The sequence below is a fragment of the Erpetoichthys calabaricus genome, chromosome 2 (genome assembly GCF_900747795.2).
Source record: "Erpetoichthys calabaricus chromosome 2, fErpCal1.3, whole genome shotgun sequence".
In the NCBI taxonomy this organism is placed as follows: Eukaryota; Metazoa; Chordata; class Cladistia; order Polypteriformes; family Polypteridae; genus Erpetoichthys; species Erpetoichthys calabaricus.
Genome location: NC_041395.2, coordinates 166,842,934 through 166,856,322, shown reverse-complemented (window position 1 = coordinate 166,856,322; position 13,389 = coordinate 166,842,934). Strand labels below are relative to the sequence as shown.

General features: G+C 38.7%; 1 protein-coding gene across 1 annotated transcript in view; it reads left to right on the top strand.

Moving 5' to 3' along the window:
* LOC114669508 (presenilins-associated rhomboid-like protein, mitochondrial) overlaps nt 1-13,389 on the top strand; it is a 1,019,231-nt gene that overhangs the window by 700,757 nt on the left and 305,085 nt on the right. The gene's annotated exons all lie outside the window — the stretch shown is intronic.

The window sequence follows — 13,389 nt, the reverse complement described above, 5'->3', positions numbered from 1 at the left end:
TCTGTGGGGAGTTGCTGTGCAGTTCTCAAGTACATACAGTGCCTTTAGAAAGCATGCAGACCTCATCACATTTTACACATTTGGATATATTTCAACTTGGTGCTAAATTCCCTCATCAAACCACACTCAATTCTCAAATTTTTAAAAAATTAAAAGCTGAAATAAAACATTGATACAAGCATTCAAGACACTTTGCTCAGTACTTCATTGAAGCACCGTTGCTAGCAACTACACCATGGAATCTTCTTGGGTTTGATGTCACAAAGCTTTGCATACCTGGAAATGGGGATTTTTCTGACATTCTTTACAGATCCTTTGTTTCTGTCAGATTGGGTTGAAATTATACATTTTTAGGTTGTTCTCCAGAGATATTTGATTGGATTCAAGACCAAACTCTGGCTGGGCTACTGAAATTGGAAGTTGTCCCTAACTAAGCCACTCCTGTGTTGTATTTGCTATGTGCTCAGGGGTCATTGTTCTGTGGAAAGGTGAATGTTGCACCTTTCTTCATTATAAGGAGGTCTCTGTATTTTGTTCACATCAGCTTGCTCTCAGTCTTTACTAGTCTCCCAGTTTCTGCCACTGAAATAAAAAAACCCCACAGAATGATGCTGTCACCACCATGCTTCACAGTTGAAAGGGTACTGTGCATGTGGTGAGTGGCGCCTGGATCACTCGGGGATATGACACTTGCAATTGAGGCCAAACAGCTTAATCTTCATTTCAGCAGATCAGAGAACCTTGTTTCTCATAGTATTGATCATAGTATTGAGAGTTCTTTGGATCTCTTCTTGCAGACTTTAAGCTTCTTCTTAGATGGTCCTGTCGCATCCACCCTCGTTCTCAAAGCAAACACACTGCCTGGTCATGTTCCCGCTTGCAAGAGCAACTCACAGAGACCCAACCACCAACTCTAAGACCATGGGATACCCCTCGCAAACTGTTTTACACCCTGCATACAGCGATTCATATCCGCGACAAACGTGCCTCTTCTTAGATGGTCCTGCCACGTCCGCCCTCGTTCTCGAAGCATACACACCGCCTGGTCATGTGCCCGCTCGCAAGAGCAACTCACGGAGACCCGCCCACCAACTCTAAGACAAGGCGTGTAAAAGTTTGTGATGGTGGACGCGATCATGCATCGTAACCGAAAAGAATAATAAAAAGTCAACGTTACTCATTATTGGTAACGCTTTATTGGGGCCTCTTCCTGGATACAACATCTTTAGATTAATTTGGTGGTTATGACAGCTAGTTCACCGATAGGTATGGCTATAACCATCACCTTGACCAAGGAGGTCAACATATCCTTCAGAAACCAGAGGACACTCAATATACAGGAGCTTGACACTGTCATTGTAGATCAGTGCCCAAAGCTTAACACTGATGTACTTGTATTGCTATTTTCACAGTTTCATATGAAATAGGTATTTAGCTGCACCACAGAATCAGCAACAGTAATCAGAGGACTTCAATGGATGTATGCAGACTGTTTAGTTTTTTTTTTTATTTTTATTTCTCATTCAACTACACTCAAAAGAAGTGTCCGAGTGAGCAAAACAGACACAATATCAATAGGATGAATTCAGATGCCATTAAGAACACACAAAACAGTCTTTTTTAGCTCTCAGATACATTGTGTAACTGATAAAAACACACAGTAACCAAAGTTATTACATGAATTATAAGTCCAATCTGCCGTACACAAGATTATTAAAGGCTAACTTAAACACAACAGAAGAAAGGAGCAAATAAGACTGAAAACAGATATGTTACATAAAGCCAAGACAGTGATGAGAAGAGGAAAGGTACAAATACAAACTTACAAATTTCCAAACCTTTTTTAAGAAAAACAGGTGTTAAAATTATTGAAGTTTCTTTATTGGTTCTTTCAGAAGCTCTTGTATGGTGAAACTATGCTTTCCATCCCTGCCTCCTTGAGTTTCCTAATCAATAGAAAACCTCAGGTGAAACTGGAGAAACTCGCATCTAGCTATTGTACGGTCAAAACAGGATGTGTGCTCTCCCCATTGCTCTTACAATAATTTCAGTGTATATTTCAGCATTTCTGGCATCGAGTTGCACTCTGCACTTTGTATGCGTATGTTTTGTTTTATCTCAGGCATGTGATTAACAGTTGTGTGTATGTCATTTTTGTAACTTGTACTTGGATAGTCACCAAAACTGAAGTCAACTTTCTTGTTTGCATGTATATTTGGCCAATAAATGTGATTTTGATTCTGATTACGTTTCAATTTCACGTGAGTTTGGACATTGTCTATCTGATAGATTAGATTAGACTAGACTAGATAAACTGTTAATCCCATGAGGAAGCTCAGATGCATACAGAGGCAGAAACATAAAAAATAAGGATACAGACTCACAGCACATATAATACAGCCAAATAATCAGTCAGTCAATCAGTCAATATGTTTTTAATGAGTATATCAGGCTGAAGCATGGAATTGCCTGATAGCAGCGGGCAGAAAAGACCACCATAGGTGCTTCTTAGTGCTGCAATAAGCCTGTGGCTAAAAGTACTCCAAGAGAGCACCTCCTGGAGAGGATGGTGGGTACTTTTCATGTTTGCATCCAATTTTGTTGTTCTGGTTTACAAGACTTTTACTTAATACTAAAGTGCATTCAATGCAAATGACAACTACATAGAAACCCATGTTGTTCATGACAATGCCGCATTCTTACTTGCCCTCCGAATTTCTATAGCTCAAGAAACTCTTGCAGATAATCTGCCTTTTTAGGCGCTCCCTTTTCTAGTGTGGTGTAGAGGTTAAGGATTTGGACTTCAAACCCTGAGGTTGTGGGTTCAAAACTTGCTGCTGACCTGTGCGACCATGAGCAAGTCACCTCACTTTCCTGTGGTCCAACAGGAAAAACAAAAGAAATGTAACCAATTGTAATTAAATTGTAAGTCTGCTCGGATAAAGATGACATCAGCCAAATAAGTAAATGTAGTACAAATAAAGCATACATGGTTTTTCAGTTGACATCATAATAACATAAATTGTACATTCTTCAAAGAACGTGACAGCAACACAGGCATCTCATTTTATTGCAATTGTACATAAAAAGCACCATGCTGTCCGAAAAATAATTCGATATTGTCCATCAGGTTAAAAAGAAATCTTTTACATGTCAAAAAACAAAATTTAGTTTGCCATGTTAAATTAGTTAAAGTTAACAGAAGGATACTCTTTGAGTTTCATCATACTAAAATAAAATGAACTATTTCAAATCCTATGGTCCTGAACAGTCAGTTTAGGTAGTAATCGAATTTCCTCTTCACTGTATGACAGTTCTGCAATGGAGTTTTGCAGATCATCAGAGTTTTCTTTCAGTGATCACTGCGTGCTTATGGGTATTATCAAAATTACTAAATGTAAACATTATTTCAGTGTCTTCACAAATACAGTATTATCAAACACTCTGCCGCCAAAACAACACTCCTGAAAATGATACTTGTACAGAAACTGCACTCGTTAAAGTAGTAAATGACTTGCAGGTAAATGCAGACTGAGGCCATTTATCTGTTCTTATCCTCTTAGATCTGAGTGCCGCAATTGATACCATTGATCACAATATTCTTAGAAATCGCCTTAGTCAATGGGTGGGCCTCTCTGGCAGTGTCTTAAATTGGTTTGGATCCTACCTGGCAGGTAGAAAATCCTTTGTTAGTTGTGGTAATTATACTTCAAAGACATGTGATATGCTATATGGTGTTCCACAAGAGTCTATCCTGGGTCCACTGTTCTTTTCGATTTACATGCTTCCGTTAGGTCAGATTATCTCAGGGCATAATGTGAGCTACCACAGCTATGCTGATGACGTACAGCTGTATTTATCAATAGCGCCTGATGACCCCAATTCTCTTGATTCACTGATACAATGTCTTACTTGTGTTTCTGAATGGATGAGTAGTAATTTTCTCAAACTAAATAAGGAGAAAACAGAAATTTTAGTGATTGGCAAAAATGAATATAATGAGGGTATTAGAAATAAATTTGATCCATTAGGATTTAAAGTCAAGACGGAGTTAAAGAATTTAGGGATAATTATTGACTCTGACCTGAATTTTAAATCACATCTTAATCAGGTTACTAGGACAGCATTTTTTCACTTAAGAAATATAGCAAAAGTTAGACCTCTTATAACATTGCAAGATGCTGAGAAATGACTGCACTCTTTTGTTTTCAGTCGACTTGATTACTGTAACACACTCCTTTCAGAACAACCCAAAAAAGACATCAATTGATTGCAACTAGTGCAGAATGCAGCTACTAAAATCTTAACTAGGAAAAGAAAATCCAAGCACATTTCTCCAGTTTTTATGTCACTACATTGGTTACCTGTGTCATTTAGAACTGACTTTGAAATATTGCTTATGGTTTACAAAGCCTTAAATAATCTTGCTCCATCATATATTTCGGAATGTTTTACACTTTACACTCCAAATCGTAACCTTACATCTTCAAATGAGTGTCTGTTTAGAATTCCAAGAGCTAGACTTAAAAGAAGTGGTGAGTCGGCATTCTGCTGTTATGCACCTAAAATCTGGAATAGCTTGCCAATAGGAATTCGCCAGGCTAATACAATGGAGCACTTTAAAACACTGCTAAAAACACATTACTTTAACGTGGCTTTCTCATGGCTTCATCTTAGTTTAATCCTGATGTTCTGTATATTCAATTAATTATCATTATTATTCATGGTGGCTCCAAAATCCATACTAATCCCTACCTTCTTTTCTGTTCCTTTTTACGGTTTTCTGTGGTGGCGATCTGCGTCACCATCACCTGATCAAAGCACAATGATGTCCCTACATTGATGGATTAAAGGCCAATCATCAAATTATTTCATGAGAACCCTGAATACAATGAGGACTGATTGAGATAATTTATGTTAGGTAGAATGCCTAGAGGGGGCTGGGCGGTCTCGTGGCCTGGAACCCCTGCAGATTTTATTTTTTTCTCCAGCCATCTGGAGTTTTTTTTTGTTTTTTCTGTCCTCCCTGGCCATCGGAACTTACTTTTATTCTATGTTAATTAGTGTTCCCTAATTTTAATTCTTATTTTGTCTTTTTTCTCTTTCTTCATCATGTAACACTTTGAGCTACATTATTTGTATGAAAATGTTCTATATAAATAAATGTTGTTGTTGTTGTGATGGTTTTTTGTTTCGAGAAAGTGGTTTTAAAAGTCTCTTTTACTGTACGTTGGAATTATTGAATCTGCCCAACCCATACATCATCAACATTAAAAGTAAACGGCTGATGAAAATGTAATCCTTTTCAACTTTTTGTGTTTGAAAAAATCCAAACACATTATGCTCCTGTTTTATTTGTTCATCAGTGTTTCATATGCTTCTGCAATTTCCCAGAATTTTCCTTCTGCATCAGGATTTTTAATTTTGTCAGTGTGATACGTTTTTGCTTTCTTATGAAAAGCCTTGATGCTCAGATGAATTTTTTTGTATGCCCACAACTTCGCAATAATCCTTCCTGAAAATTTTAACTCCCAAATCAATAAAACACATACTACAAACATGAACACAGACTGTGCAGTCATCATACTTATGGATGACTGTGCACAACACCTATACATCTGCTGCCTCCTCTGCCAAGCTTTCAGTTGGACATAGACTGTCAGGTCAGTGTCTAGTCAGACTATTGCAAATGGTAACCACATCATCCTCTGGACCTGAAGGAAGTTTTAGCACACTAAAGAGATTAATACAATTGTTGTGAGCCAACATAGCACAGGATATGTTAAACAATATCGCAGTCTTCCATTTCCATCAAAAAAACCTGCAACATTTGGAGAGAGAACTGAATGCCAGCAATTTCACGCTGAAAGAGATGTTCAGAGCCACCTTTGGATGCTTCCTTTAGAAAACATACAATGGCTTCCAAGAAATCTTTAGGTGAACCCTAAAGAAGAACACAGATTCTTGAACAGAAATCTTTGAGAGGTCTGTAATTACAAATCTCAATTAATTTTGAAGGTATAGAATTAGTCTATTCAGTTCATTTAGAAATAGTTTTATAAAGTCTGATGCACCAAGCTATTATTATTTTGGTTAACTATAATTGTTGTGAGGTTTCTAAACTCTTCTGGGTCTCCCCCCAAATGGGACAACATGCCGAAGAGCGTCCCCAAGCGCAATCATCACATCTATGGAAGACAGCTTATCCATTGCCGGGGCAGCTGCAGGCTTCCATCGCTGCAGCGGGTCGCCACCGAAGCAAATCCGAGGTGATTGCGGTCACGCTATAAGCGCCTGTCATCAATGGGTGATGAAAGGAACATTATAAATGCAGAGAACGATATTACTTGGCCTTTAACCTGGCCACAACAATGCCTGACTCCTGTGTCTGTGTATAGGAGAATGGTAGATCCCACTACAATAAATAATCGTGCTGTTCCTGTTTCAAGCTGAATAAAGCTGGTTTTGCTAAAGTACTGAGACTCAGCCTCATGTTTTGGGGTGCAAGACAGGGACTCGCATGTCACATTTGTATAAATTGTCAAATGTGCAGTACTGTTATGCTCTGCCCCCTAAATATCATGAAGAAAAATTCCTGTTTGCTATCTCCCTAAGTATGAAATGAAATCTACATCTTTGATGTGACCGTAAGGAAAGTGAAGACAGAGCAAAAAGCATAGATGTGTAAAGGAGCACAATGAAAGGCAATTTATCCATGGGACAGTTTTATTAATGTTCCTCACCCCCATGTTATGTTAAAAGCAAGGTCCTCAAAGGCAGTCCACTTGATTGATCCCTGCCTTGCACTAAGTGGATTGATTAAGCATGTTTGAAAATGCTATGTTACAGTTCCTTATTGAGACAGATTCAGAACACTTAGACAAAGGTGCAAATACCATGTCATGTCATTTTATAACACACTTAATCAAGACCTGGGTCTAGGCAAAAACTGGAGACTATCCCAGCCAACATAGGCCACAACACAGGAGCAAATGCAAAATCAGTAGCAGAAATTGACATAATCATGAAACATTTACAGACAGTAGTAGTAGAAATAGTAGTAAAATCAGTATTTAAATAAATAGGCTCTTCCACATAGTTTTATAATTTATTGATATTAGGAAATTTTAGAAGACCTGCAATTTGAGATCAAAGTGTACATGAAATATATACATTAATAAGCTAAACAAAGATTTTAACACCCTCACATATTCCTCAAATGTAACTACAAATCAATTTAGAGGCTTTAGAGAGGTTCTAATGATGATCCTTGCTATATAATTTTCAAATAGCTCCAAGGTGAAAATACACAGTTTAGACAGTTAATTGATGTAAAATGATGGCACAAATTACATTTCCTGTATATTGCATTGTTAGATAATATGTTTGTGCATTTCCTTATTTTTATGAGCTGGAAAAGGCAGGTTTTCAATATCATAATAATATGATCATTAAAGAATAGATCAGTGTCAAATATAACATAGAAATCACATGAATCTAATATTCTGTATGACTGAGTTAAATGTTACAAGTTTTCACTCATTCACACCTTTAGCACTAACAGATTTTCTGATTTTTTTTTTTTTTGCCATTGTAAAGCACAAGTAGCTTCCAATCATTTAATGTTTTAATTTCCTAAAATTATAAAAGACCAAACTGGACTAGATGTTTTGGTCCTCTTTCAGGTAGAGTCTCACCTGTTTGTCTCCTAATATTATCCATATACTGTATGTAAGCAGTCAAAACAGATGCACTAAAAATGACAGAAATGTTTAGTGCCAAGCATCTGAAGTATAGATTTCCATGGAGAGGCTGCTGTCATCACAATAGAATGTGGTGAGGAGGAAGAGCTCATTTGGAGATTTAAGGGAAGGGAAAATGAGGTCATTATTATCTTGTGTATAGAGTACAGTGAAATTCTTGCTAGTATGTGCTAATGAACTTTGTGCAAGTTGCCATGCTAAGGGGCTTATTGAGTATAACTCTTTTACCTCAAAATGTCTCCCTTCATACCTGAAAAATGCAAGAGACAGTGCAATGGAAGCCGGGGCATCAGCAAGTCCCAAACCCCAAAACACAAACACACAAAGAGTCCCGGGTTCAAATAAAGGATGGTTTATTCACCAATTCCTCCACAAAGTAACACAAGACAGGTTGTCTCTCTCCACAAAACACAATACCTCTTCCCAATTCCTCTCACCACGGTACTGCCCTCCTCCTGTCGAGTGTTGCTCTACTTTCTCCCAGCTCCGACTTGCCTGGATAAGGGAGTGCGGCACCTTTTACTAAGGACCCAGGAGTACTTCCAGTCCCAGGTCCCAATTAGCAGCAACCAATTAAGATATATTGAGTAGGACTCACACGTAGTCAGTAATGGACACACACAACTGTCAGACTGGAGTAAGTTACACATCATAAAGGATTTAACTCACAGATTTTACAGTTCCACACAGTATAAAAATACCTAGATGTGTATAAAGAAGTTAGCAATTGTTTAATTATTGAGAAACCACTAGGGGGCACTGCAACACCCTAAACCCCAAACACAACCACAGAGACACAAGTTCTGGGTGCAAATACAAGGTTTATTACAGTAAATACCTCAAAACAGGCTTCTTATTAAGCTCAATCACGATTCTCTCCTCACATTTTCTTTCTTCTTCTTTTTCTTCCACACCTCCCAGATGAGCTTTGTTCTTCTTCCACCTGACTTCAGCTCTCCTTAGACTTGGGAGTACTTCTGGTGCTGGGGCACTTCCGGGAGCCCCATAAAACCCCACAAAGTAGGCATCATGACTTCCTGCTGCACACTCTCTTATTTTTTGTGCTGTGATTCACATAATTTCTTCCTTTCTTTGATGATTTATTGCATATCTTATTTTGTACAAGAAGTGAAGATTACACACCAGTGTCATTGGGGACTGGCACACCTGCTGGAATAAATAGGCATCACTAGAGACGGCCACTTAAGAATGATGGGAATCAGGACTGGGACTGCAGCTACACAGGACTAGGGGATGTAAACTGGCTGGAGGGCCTCAAGAAAGGTTCATGAGTTCTTCATTTATCCAGGTCTGTGATGTTTGAGACCTTTGTTGTATCCCTTTAGATCAAGTCATCTTTGATTAAGATGGAAAACTTTTTGTACTCTCAATAACAACATGAAAAACAAATCCACCTAGTCCATTTCAGGGATGCAAGGTACTGTCCTTATCCCAGCAGCATGGTGTTCTGTTGGTGAATTAGCAGACTGAGCAAAGACCGGTAGATGCACATAAAAAATAAAACAAAAAAAAATGTAAAGTGAAATGAAACCAAAGCCTAATACAAGAGACAGTAGTCGCAGTTGAGAGAAGAACAGAGTCAAAACCAAAAGTACACACGTGAAAAGAGAACAAAGAATAAGTGAATAGTTCAGAGATTTAGTATCTGCATATCGCATAAACATTTGCAACCATAGTCATAGTCAAATACACAAATGCCCCAACCTCAGAGGCCCTTAGCAACACTGGAAGCAGAACAAAAAAACAGAAAAAACACTGGCAGACTTTGAGGACCCAGGAAATGGGTCACACCTTCATGCAGCAAGTCCAAGTCTCCATTTAACACAATAAGGGAAAGAAATAACTATGGGCTTTGACCTCAGTATGTTGTAACTACAGTGCACCGGGAAAGTATTCACAGTGCATCACTTTTTCCACATATAGTTATGTTACAGCCTTATTCCAAAATGGATTAAATTCAATTTTTTCCTCAGAATTCTACACACAACACCCCATAAAGACAACGTGAAAAAAGTTTACTCTAGGTTTTTGCAAATTTATTAAAAATAATAAAACTGAGAAATCACATGTACATAAGTACTCACAGCCTTTGCTCAATACTTTGTCGATGCACCTTTGGCAGCAATTACAGCCTCAAGTCTTTTTGAATATGATGCCACAAGCTTGGCACACCTATCCTTGGCCAGTTTCGCCCATTCCGCTTTGCAGCACCTCTCAAGCTCCATCAAGTTGGATGAGAAGTGTCGGTGCACAGCCATTTTAAGATCTCTCCAGAGATGTTCAATCGGATTCAAGCCTGGGCTCTGGCTGGGCCACTCAAGGACATTCACAGAGTTGTCCTGAAGCCACTCCTTTGATATCTTGGCTGTGTGCTTAGGGTCGTTGTCCTGCTGAAAGATGAACCGTCGCCCCAGTCTGAGGTCAAGAGCGCTCTGGAGCAGGTTTTCATCCAGGATGTCTCTGTACATTGCTGCAGTCATCTTTCCCTTTATCCTGACTAGTGTCCCAGTGCCTGCCGCTGAAAAACATCCCCACAGCATGATGATACCACCACCATGCTTCACTGTAGGGATGGTATTGGCCTGGTGATGAGCGATGCCTGGTTTCCTCCAAACGTGACGCCTGGCATTCATACCAAAGAGTTCAATCTTTGTCTCATCAGACCAGAGAATTTTCTTTCTCATGGTCTGAGAGTCCTTCAGGTGCCTTTTGGCAAACTCCAGGCGGGCTGCCATGTGCCTTTTACTAAGGAGTGGCTTCCGTCTGGCCACTCTACCATACAGGCCTGATTGGTGGATTGGTTGTCCTGCTTGGTTGTCCTTCTGGAAGGTTCTCCTCTCTCCACAGAGGACCTCTGGAGCTCTGACAGAGTAACCATTGGGTTCTTGGTCACCTCCTTGACTAAGGCCCTTCTCCCCCGATCGCTCAGTTTAGATGGCCGGCCAGCTCTAGGAAGAGTCCTGGTGGTTTTGAACTTTTTCCACTTATGGATGATGGAGGCCACTGTGCTCATTGGGACCTTCAAAGCAGCAGAAATTTTTCTGCAACCTTCCCCAGATTTGTGCCTCGAGACAATCCTGTCTCGGAGGTCTACAGATAATTCCTTTGACTTCATGCTTTGTTTGTGCTCTGACATGAACTGTCAACTGTGGGACCTTATATAGACAGGTGTGTGCCTTTCCAAATCATGTCCAGTCAATTGAATTTACCACAGATGGACCCCAATTAAGCTGCAGAAACATCTCAAGGATGCTCAGGGGAAACAGGATGCACCGGAGCTCAATTTTGAGCTTCATGGCAAATGCTGTGAATACTTATGTACATGTGCTTTCTCAATTTTTTTATTTTTAATAAATTTGCAAAAACTTCAGGTAAACTTTTTTCACATTGTCATTATGGGGTGTTGTGTGTAAAATTCTGAGGAAAAAAATGAATTTAATCCATTTTGGAATAAAGCTGTAACATAACAAAATGTGGAAAAAGTGATGTGCTGTGAATACTTTCTGGATGCACTGTATAAAGCAACTGATCTAACCACTGCACCAACTTGACATCATTGTGTCTTTTTTTAAAAAAAACAGACAAGAACAGGATCTGAAAGCGTTTGCATGGTTTTTTTTTTCCTTTGAAACAGCACAACTTTTAATCATTATTTTAAAAACTGCTAGGCTGTCAAAGATGTACATTGTTCCTCATAAAGCTGCTTTAAAATTCAACTTTCCAAACATTGATTGTAGGCCTGAAACTAAAATGGACTGATTTCATGTTCTACGTCCCTGCGAGACGGTCCTGGGTCAATCTCTTGGTACAAAGTCTCATGTTTAAGATCCCGAGATGCTCCGTGGCCAGTCTCTTTCGTCTCACGGGTCTTTTAAGTGTCTTCCGTGATCTTCACACTGTGATCTTGAAGATCACGTCTCGTATCCCTAGTCTTTCTCTAGGATTTTTTTTATAATAGAGAGATAACTAATTTGTGACATTCAAGTTAGATTACCTATACCAGAAAGCATCCTCTTTTATACCCTGCCCAATCTACATTGCATAGCAGAGAAAACACTTAAAGTTTGGGACAGAGTTAAATTCTTTCTACAGTCTGTATGAGTCAACATCTACATACTGATGCACAAATATCTTTTTGAATTTCAACAGACAGGTATTTTATAAACTGGGAGGTGAATGATAATAAAAAGAGTTCATGTTTCCATATTATGATTAAGACTTAATGATCAAAGTACATGACACTTGCATGAGTGTGAAGCACTTACTTTAAAACTTTAAATATTAGTGCAAGGCAATGCTCATACGTAATTATTATTGAAACCAGTAATGGTGCACTGGATTTGAGCATTCATACTTTTCATACTTTCTCTGTACGTTTAGCATTCATTTGCTCAGAAGTTGATGTTCTTGCTGTTTCCTGAGCAGCTCTTCTTTTCTTCATCCTAGTTGCCCGCTACTACTCTTCTTTCGTCTGCATCTTTTTGCATTAAAACTGATTAAGTCAGTGTTTGTGTTGCAGTTACTTAGTATGCTTTCCTTAATTTTTCACTTAAGCTGGCATTTAAGTCTTCAATTTGCCTCAAGAATGATTTGAGATATGAAGAGGTAGGGGAAGTGACGGCGAAGGTGGTAGGCATGAGAATGGCACCTATACACATTCACTGCATGGCCGCCCTGCTGGCCGCTGCCGAGAGTTGATTCTACACATAAAATAAAATAAAAATAAAAAGAGGAATAACTTTGGAGGTTAATTATCACTCTGAAAGCGGATAGTAGATGTCACGTAGTATATGTGTACCAAATTTCAGGTCAATAGTTCAAACGGTTTGTGAGTTACAGGTGATTTAAAATCCTGGACAGACAAACGAACAGCCATGGGAGCGTATTGTATAAGAAGATATGTGAAGCTGACACCTTTGTACATTATTTTAAGTTTCACGCACAAGTACTAGACAAAAGATGATAAAGTGATATAATGAATTCCTCAAAAAAAGTGCCACAGATCTTGTTAAGGAAGATGCTTACATTTCTCACTGTACTTCTTTATCCATTACAATATAAAGGCAGCAGGCAAACCAATTGAGGTAGATTATTGACAGCACCATCAGGGTACTGGAATAAATGATGCTCATGGTGGACTTACTAAATATAAAAGAAATTGACAGGATGTCTTAAGAATGCCCTACAGTATTCTATGGGTAAACTCCTTAAAAAATATAACAATTTTCATCTTCATGCAAGTGGAACGTTTAACCCTTAGGTTATGCTACGTTGGATATTGCTGAAATGCTAGGCTTTTGTTTTGCATTTCCTTTAAAATTATTAATATCTGATATTTTTGCAGCTAGAAGGCAGCATTTGTTCATCATTTCTACTGAGATTTAATGCGTTACTTAACTGAGAGTTTAATTTTATGGAACTTCTGGAACAGAAGATAGCATCCCTATGCTGTGAATGACTTTTATTAAGCTGTTTTAAAATGATTTTGAAGCCTTATAAATGTTGCTTGGTCATTGAGAGCCGTGCACCTGAAGTAGCAGACTGAAGTGGTGGTCCCCATTTTTTATAAAGGTAGACGGAGGGTGTGCTCTAGCTATCAGGGGAA